The following is a 9,708-nucleotide window of genomic DNA, read 5'->3' as shown; positions in this document are numbered from 1 at the left end:
ATATAAATATCTTAAACCTTAAAACCACAAAATGAGTCCTAATATATAATAATATGTTACTTTAGTACCATGAAAAAGTCATAATATAATGATATTATATCCAGTTTATTATGACATAATTATACGAAGTCCTATTAAGTCATAATAGTTCCGGATCAGTTTTGGATCGATATTTAGATCCTGTTCGGATATTTGGTTCCGGTTCGCATGCGGTTCTGATTCGGGTATTTAGATTCGGTCCGAATATTCGAGCCCGGCTCGGTAATCGGATCCAGATCAGATGTTCAGGTTTGCTTCGAAAATCCCAATCCAGTTCTGTTTTCGTAGTTTAGGCGGTTTTATCAATTTCAGTTTTAACTTAATATGATTATGGACACCCAATTAATAATTTGTACTAGAAATCAAATATGAAATAAAACATAATTATATTTCAATAAATTATAAATTATTCTCATAATATGAAAAACACCAAACATAAAAAATTCATATATAATCCAACTTATAAAGACATCGAATAACATTTGATAACGATTCTGCCTTGTTTTCTGGCGGTTCGGTAGCAGTAAGTGGTGATAGTGTTCGCGTTGAGGCTGCGTCTAGTAGGGTGTCGGCAATAAAGTGAGAACAGGCTGTTGTAAGTCTGCGCTGCATTGCATACATATACCTGCCAACCTGAATAAAAGAACCCGCATCAAAATAATACAAAATAATGATATATTAATCAATGGTCAAATTAGAATCATATATAGAGGAATGCTAGAGCGCGGGTATTCGGGATTACTTATTTTAAAACGTTTTTCTGCTTATTACAAGTCTTTTGCTACTCAATCTTCATAAAACCCTAAGTGTGAAATATTTCCAACAATGCAAATCATAAATAGAAATTAAACAACCTGAAATATGGCACTTTTCCAACAAGTTACATTTTATGTTCTGGTATAGGCTAATCTTTCTTCAGGTGGAGGCATGTGACATCGAAAGCGCTTTTGCATGATGAAAGTAGCTCTGCTTTCTAATGAAATCCCACAAATCTGAGGCAAAAAGATGGTATTAATCCATTTCTACATGCATAAATGCTTGACCTATCCTGATTGTTGACTTTTTCCTCTTCGCAAACCCCAAGTGCTAGTAAAGTTTGTGTGATAAGATGTTATGCCCTCACTGGAACTACCTTTACACAAACAAAACAAACTTGACACAAAAAGTTTCTACATCAGCTATATAAATTTATAAAACACTGATCCCTTCAAGAACATTGGCTTATATATCAGAAAATCACAAATATCAAAACCTTAAAAGTCAAACACACAGATAGTGATTTTAAAATCAAAATTGCAGCATCAGTAAGTTTGGCCTCAAAAGTAACTTGATTGCTTTTATTTATACATTTCTGACCTGAATATTTTATCGTTTGATTGGGACTGCCAAATGGATCGTCTTCCACTGTGGAGAAGAGCTACATGCTCGCCTTCCTTCATCATCCCGTGACTCTGCACAAACAAACTCCATATCATTTTTAGCAATATAATTTGTAATTATACAAATATAAATGCAACCTACACTCAACAAACTCATACTCTGTATATAACTTTGACTTTTCGAAACTTAAAACCAGACATGTACACATACGGACATTGATAATATGTATTGTTCCAGATAATTCATTATATCTTAAACTTTAACGCCATAAATAGCCACAAGATCTCTGAATATTAATAGCCACATATATAGCTATAAACGAGAAATATTTATATAATCAGTTGTGAAATATCATCATTTCATGATTTATAAAATAAATGTAACGATATGTACCTTCTTTATTGGGGTTGTGATAAGTTGTGCATTTGTCTCAGCATTATTAAGAGACATATAACTAATGGTTATATTGAGCTTTTTTAAAGTTAGCCTGCCTCTCATATACCTGTTTTTGAGAAATTTAACCGTATATCACGAATCACAATCACAATCACAAATAACATAAAACCATAACTATAAATAACTAGTTCAGCTCACTTAAGTTGTGCATTTGCCTCAACATTAACATCTATGTAAGGCTACATTGACCTTATATAAAGTTAGCATTCCCATCGTATACCTGCATTTTAGAAATTTAACCATTGATCACAAATAATCTTAATCTAAAACTATAAATAAACAAATCAGCTCATTGAAGTGCAATGATGAAATTTAATAGTTGGAATAATATATAATAAACACAAAATAATTGCACTTACGATGACGGTGAGTGTTGTTGAGAAGCTGTAATGTACCACGAAGGTGCAGAACCACAACCAATTTTCTCCTAAAATATTGTGAAAGAATTTTCAAGTGATTAGTAATTAGAATAATAACTTAATTTAGAAATGAACACCACACGATTAAAGGGCTAGTCACTTTGGGTAATGTTGCAAGCTCTTCCTCGATCTTATAAATCCCCAAAAATTAATAAATTCTTGTAGGTTCATCTACGTCAGAATTGAAACAACAATCAAAGAGCAAAATAACGATCTTAAGAACTGTATTCGTACCCATTACAACTGTCAATGAAATACAATTACAATAATACAAAAAATAAAGGTGTTATATGTTTTATTGCGGCTACATCTGTTAATACTATAATAATGCTACTATACATGTACTTGCAACTGGTTAATGGTTTAGTTGTGAATATCATTTTTATGATACTGGTCATCAATCAAATCACACATTTGTCCAATATAAACGACAATTCACGTATTTAAAGATTCATTATCCTGTTTGTTAATTTCTAATTTCATACATGTATCTCTAGACATTCGATCTAAATAATTATACGAGATATAAAATGAATTAACAAACAATAAGGTACATACCTGATATGAAGAGTAATCGGAGACGATAATGACGCTAATGCGATTTGAAACCCTAATAGTCAGATCCCACGACCTTCACGAAGTATAACCATTAAATCGATTAAAATAAATTATAAATAAACCATTTAATGTGTTAACAAACCCTAACCAAAACGTACCGATATTCGATTGTTTCCATTGTCGAATTATAAACAGCATTTATATGTACATTTCGACACAAAATCAAACATCAAACACTAATAAACTTTTACATCAGACAATAATTTTTACATACATGATTTAAGATTCGGTGGATATGAACACTTTGATCGATAGAGAAATTGCTAATAAGAAATTGAAAAGGTTTACAGATGAAAAAGTCGCGTTTGTGAAGGAGAGAAATTTGGTTCTTCTTAAACCGGAATTATGCCAAGATTTTTGGCAACAACCATTCAATTTTGTATCTACCAGAGTAAAATTATACCAGTAAATAATAACATTTTAATAAATTAATTTTATTTAGTTTAAACTTAGGTAAATTAACCAATTTACGTACATGTCACCATGTATACTTTTGATCATTGAATCAAATGAAATTAATGGTTAGATTAGCCTCCTAAAAACACATCCAATGGCTAAGATCAAAGATGATTACATTATCTTAAAACACAAAAATATTATATACCGAAAACACATCAAAAATCAATTTATTCATATAATAATATATCCAATGAATACACATTTAAAAATCAATCAATTATTTAATCAAATATTATATATTATATATTAAAAAAACAAAAATGAACTAATAAAAGTCAAAACTTAAAAACATTGACTTTGAAAAGTTAAACAGGACAATTATTTTGAGATGGTGAGGTAAATCAATTATAAATTAATTAAATGAAATATAAAATAAAATATAGGAGTTTTCTAGTAATAGGCCTAAGAGCTATCTTTAAAAAATTATATGCACAAAATATAGTATATTAAAGTTAGTCGGGTAATTATTAAGAAGTTTTTTGAGTGCTTTTAATCAAAGTATAAATGACTAAAACATTTTCTAAAATCTTAAAGAAAGCCTGAGGGATAAAATCTTAAAGATGGCCCTTTAGTTAAATCCATATTAGGGATGATTGGAACTTATTATACGTCTCTATTCAAAGTCCCGACTGAAATTGTTAACAAGACTAAATCACCTCGCTCATATTTTTTTAGGGGTGAAAAGGAAAACGAAAGAAAAATTCATTGACTAGATTAACGTTTGGTTCAAAATCCTTATGAGCGTGGAGGACTTGCGATTAATTGTTTAAAGTCTCTTAACACTTCTCTACAAATGGTGGTGGAGATTTTTCAACAATAAAGATTCATGTTGGGCTTCAGTTATCTTCGTAATTCACGGTCAAATCATAGGCGATATCCTTCCTTGAAAATCTAATTCACTCGGGTCCTTGGGCAAGTATTTATAGATGCATCAATGAGCTGCATATTATAACATAATTCCAGCCGATAGTCTTCGATGTCGAGCAGGTAATGGAAATTGTGATTTTTGGCATGATCCATGGCTTGATAGTAGGCCATTGTTCTCTTGATGGCATTGGGTTTGGCGTAGAGACATAAGGGGTGGAGTAGACGAATCGCAACTTAATGAACTTGTTAGCGCTCTGAATGTTGTTTCCCTTCCGAATAATGACGACGATTGGTGGTAGGATGAATTTCCCCATGGTATCGATAGCCAAAAACATTATAGATGTTCATATTCAACCTCATTTCTCTATCCATACTCTGGTGCAAGCTGGTTGCTATTAAAATTAACATCTTCCTTTAGCGTATCAAACTTCACCGCCTGACTACTCTTCGTAATCTGGATGTTAGGGCATGGTCTTTGACAACTCAGGTTTGTTGTCTTTGTGATGTATCAAAAGAATCCCATAGACATTTATTTCTCTGATGCGATACTTCCTATCAAATTTGATGCAAGATTGGTCGTTGGCTTAATATTTCTATTTCTTTAAGGAATTCAATAGACGAGTTTAGAGTTCGATTAACTATTTCATGGCGCAGAGGAACAAAAAGATAATTGTTAAGGTTGTGGTTTACTCGACTATGTGTTGACCATTGTCGGACTAATCTTATAGGGCAATGTCTTTTAGGAGGTCTCTAGGTAGTTTATCGGTCATCTGTAGGAAAGATTCGATTGACGAATTTTTTCGATGGTCTGTTTTGTTGGCGGGTGCATTTAGAAGTTTCATTATGTTTGTCTTTATTTTTGTTGTTTGTAGTCGGCTGAAAACACCGAGATCGACTATAGATACTATCTTTATATTGTTGTTTGGTACTCATAACATACTATCCTGAAAACACCGGGATCCACGAAGTATAATTTATATTTATTAATTATATGCCCTTTAAATGACATGCTACTACATTTGCAGAATAATGTTTCAAATTAATTGTTCACATCTATAAATGAAAAAAAAATAATGTGATAAAATTCTTTTGTGCCCCTATTTTATATATGTAAGATAAAAAGATAGGTAAAAAGTAACGATAAGATTGAAAAGTGAACAAAAAAATACATGTGACAGATTTTTTTTTTTAAACTGGTTGGACAATAAATTTGGAATTGAGGGACTTAACATATGAAAACCAGATATATTCAGATTCAACCGCGAAGGTGATACAAGTGACACTAAATTCAAAATCCATAAAAATTTTCCCAAATTTCAACTAGACCCGCTTATTCCCCTCAATTTGCATCCTCAAAAGTTAAAATCAATTTCAACACAATTTTACTAAGATTCAAATTGAGTTTCCAAAAGCTATACAGTATTCACTTTGCATTCTTTCACTCACACCCCCAAATTAGTTCATTTCCAGTTTTTCACAAATCAGTGTTTTGAATTTACAGATACAAACATACCGTCTGATTTCGAACAGTGTTTTAGTTTCGCTGATTTTGGTAATTTCAATGGCGTCTGAAGGAGAAACCCTAGAAACTAAATATTAAAGAGATGAAGGCACACTGTCTGAACATGCTTGGAGGATTTATTATACAGAACTAGAAATGTCAATATGTGTCATGCTTTTGTGATTGAAACTGGTGGATTCCACGCAGTAACTTTTGAACAAGTTCTTGAAAAGGAGCTTTCTCCTAGAGTAATTTTTGGTTAGTTAAAGCAATTTGTTTCGATATTGACAATTTTTGAATACTTAATTGCTTCTTACCGATTATATGAAAATTGTTGTTACACTAATACTCACTATCTTACAATTTGTTTAATTGATTTGTCCCAACTAACATTTCTGGTAATGTATTTAAAATAATAGACTATTACAAATTTAATGAGTGAAGTTTCATTAGAAAAATCAGGTGGTTAATATGAGTCTTACAAAATAAACTATATTTTGCTGCTACTTCTGGATGAACTAAAGGATTAAAGCAACTAATTTTATTTTTACTAATTTCTTATTTTAATTTTACTACCCATGCTTGTTTGTTTGAAGGACATATCCGGATTAAGTATTTATTTTTAATAATATTTTTATCTTTATTAAAATTGTATGCGCTTATGTACTTGCTTGTAGGGTGCTTCTGGATGAAAAAATGAATGGCAATCACGTCACCTGATTACAAAGTACATATATTTTGCTATATAACGGGAAAGCTAAGACGTGTCTATTATGAATCACATGAGGTACTTTTACTTTTTGTTGTTGATTTCAATAGAAGTGGCAATTTCAACCCATAGCTTTTGAATGGCTATTAAACTTATAGACTACAAACTGCTCTAAGGGAAGAGTTATGTGGGCGGAAAGTCTTCATAAATGTATTTGCAAGGCATATGTTTTCCTTCATTACATTTTTTAAATATCTACTTCGTATACATTAAGTACGGAAAATATAATTTTACGTAAACTACGTCTACGACATTAATTAATTATTGACTATACTAGAGAGAAGATAGACAAACATAGATTGTTTGGGTACTAATTTTGTGTGTGTGTGTGTTCAAGGTAAACAATGACTTAGGTGGATCAAAAGAGATGATCAATAACGAGCAAAAAGTGATGATCGATAACGATGCTTCTTATATTATTAGATATGTTTAGGAGTCTTTTTTCATTTGTCAATGGTTAAATGCTAGATGTTTATTGTGATCTCGACGTGATATAGCGATCGACTCTTTGTTATGCTCAATGGTTCTTTCTGCTAGTGCATTATGCATTCTCTCCAATTCTTTTTAATTATATCTTTCTAAAAGTGTTAAAATTTAGTGATTTTGGTATTACTATATAGATAGGTCTTCAAGTAGTCAAAAAAGTTATGCCCAGAGGCAATAGTATTTCTACGGAGGTTGTTAATGTCAGCTTTGAACAAAAAACCCGAACCATCTCAAGACTCCGAGGTGAGTTTCATCATTCCTAAAGATTTAAAACAAATAATCGATGTAGTATTTGGTAGTTGAGATACTCGTGTTATTGAACACTCACACTTACATTTTTTTCAGCTATATCATTTAATGGAGTTTAGGTCCCCCAAAGCCTCTTTTATGTATATGTGGCATTGTAGATGATATAAAGCCTCTGGATTTTCTTATGTTAATGGATTCACTAGATATTTTTGTCGATGCGTCTTACTTACTTTGTGGCAGAAGTTACAACCTGTGAGCAGGCCGATGTTGATTTACAAGGGCACGAAGAGATGTTCTCGGAACTTGGTGGAGTGATGGATTATGATGAAGATTTAAGCCGGCCGAAGAGGTATATCACACCATCTTGTATGCATCTCATTTTATGACTGCATAGCTCACTATTTTATTGATCTACATAAATGAAAGACAAAGCCAGTTAAAACCAGAATACATCTACAGGTCACAAATGGGTGATTCAGGCGGGTTGGGCGATGGGGGCAGAAAACTGGAAGAATATTAAAAACCCAGTCGGGCTGATCCACTTAACACCTTCTTGAATATCTATTAGCATCTTTTATAAATAGTTTTTACCACGTATGATTTAAAAATATACTTCCACAGGAATAATCTGAATATATCAATAGAACAACTTAGGAGGTTTTATACATAAAACATACTTTGGACAACATTTCACCGATAACACATATGACCTGTTTCTCTTTTTAATATTATTAATTATTAAACCCATTTGACTTGTTCCATCTCTAGATATAATTGATTATATTACCCATTTTACCCGTTAGAGTAAAGCAAAACCCAAATTGGCATCGTAATCTTGTTCTAATCATTCTTACCTCCATTTCGTTATATGATTTGAAGTTTCATATTTGTTTTCTGACAAAGGAACAAAATGAATTATAGGAGAAGACACCCATTGGGTTGAGGACGGCTAGTGAGTTATCAATGCTTAGGATGGGGATCGTTGCACAGCTAGCTAGTTTCCTCAATCGCCTGACAACACATGAGACACCTGCTTTTGTGATAACGAGATATGAATGATTATGAACTTTTGAAACATTTGGTGTTATAATTTCTATGAATCTTAAGTTGAGGAAACATCCATCTGTGGAGTTTGACTATTTATTTATGATTTTTTTTTTTACCTATTTCCAGTTTACTAGTGGATTTAACAAGACAAGATCACATTCCTGTTGCTTTAAAAGACAAAATGAAAGCGACCGTGCAACTGATAGAGAAGAAAGTCGACGGACACTACATGTTATACCTCTTCCAAAGCAGTTTTTCCACCTGTCTTGGAATTATTTGTGAAATAGGACTTTTATGCACTAAAACACAATTGGATATGTTCTTTGTGCAATTTTAGTTTACTGTCCCATATAAATGGGTCGAAATTACCACCTTTAACTTTTAGCGAATCGGTATAGGTTGTAAAGTGAGTTGATGAAAGTGGTTGTTTTGCTTATGTTTGGCGGCTTTGTGAACAATAGAGATTATGGCCGAGATCGTCAACGGGCAGAGGATAGTAAGTTAAAGAAACTTGTAAAGCGTGAAGCGAAAGGAGCTGCTCGTGAAGTTCGAAAAGATAATTATTTCTTGGCTGAAGCAAAAGCTAAAGATAAGGCACGTTTAGATTCAGAAAAAGCAGAAGAGTATGGGATAATGGGAGAACTAAAGCTTTTCCTTAGGAACAAGAACATGCTTCTAAATCTGGACAACTTGGCAATGGCAAGAAAAGGAAACGATGGACTCATGTTTTTGTTGTATGAATGGTGAAGAAACGGTTGCACATCTCCTTCTACATTGTCATCGATAGTTTATGATTTGGTCGACACTTCCAAAATGGTGGAACCTTACTATGCCTTTACCAAGCAAGTTGCAAGACTTTTGTATCTAGTGGAGTTCAGGTATGGGGTTAGTGATTCTGAATTTTAGTGTATTATAGGCGCGTGTTCGTCTTGGATCATTTGGAACAATTAGAAATATGGCTATGTTTAGTGGCATGTATACGTGTTGGAAGGCCTCGGTTTGGACCATCAAGATGAAATCATTCTCGTGGGCTGTTAATTCAAGTGTTTGCCATTCTTACCAAATTCATGTTTGGATTTTTCAGCCTGCTTTACTCAATGAAACTTATTTTTGATTATGCTATCTATTTGTAGCGTTTTGTAAGATCTTGCTGGATTGTATTATGATGCAGATTGTCATACTCTTATAGTTATAAGGGTCCCATACTCTTTTTATGTTGTTGGCATAAGTCTCAACATTAATTTGATGTTGGAATTTTAGACCTTTAATTTTAATATTAATGTTCTTTGCCGTTATGAAAAAGAAAAGAAAAGGAGAAGATAGAAGCATATCAACAATATTAGGCTGTATTTTGAGCATTGTTAAGAGATACTGTAAATGGTACTTGGTAGATGATTATCGGATACACATACATCTTA

The 9,708-nt window shown here is 32.5% G+C and overlaps 1 long non-coding RNA gene across 3 annotated transcripts; it reads right to left on the bottom strand.

Moving 5' to 3' along the window:
• Positions 1-455: 455 nt before the first annotated feature.
• LOC139904185 (uncharacterized) lies at positions 456-3,245 on the bottom strand. 3 transcript variants are annotated; one of them, XR_011778694.1, is made up of 8 exons: positions 3,011-3,238; positions 2,853-2,925; positions 2,235-2,302; positions 2,014-2,095; positions 1,813-1,921; positions 1,396-1,490; positions 894-1,191; positions 456-672 (listed from the first exon to the last, which is right to left on the bottom strand). It is a non-coding gene; the product is annotated as an uncharacterized lncRNA (long non-coding RNA). The 3 variants fall into 3 exon arrangements; XR_011778695.1 differs by having other exon boundaries at positions 894-1,490; positions 3,127-3,245; XR_011778693.1 differs by having other exon boundaries at positions 894-1,490.
• Between the last annotated feature and the right edge of the window lie 6,463 nt (positions 3,246-9,708).

This window comes from Rutidosis leptorrhynchoides, chromosome 4, assembly GCF_046630445.1.
Source record: "Rutidosis leptorrhynchoides isolate AG116_Rl617_1_P2 chromosome 4, CSIRO_AGI_Rlap_v1, whole genome shotgun sequence".
NCBI lineage: Eukaryota > Viridiplantae > Streptophyta > Magnoliopsida > Asterales > Asteraceae > Rutidosis > Rutidosis leptorrhynchoides.
This window is presented reverse-complemented; position numbering and strand designations above follow the sequence as displayed.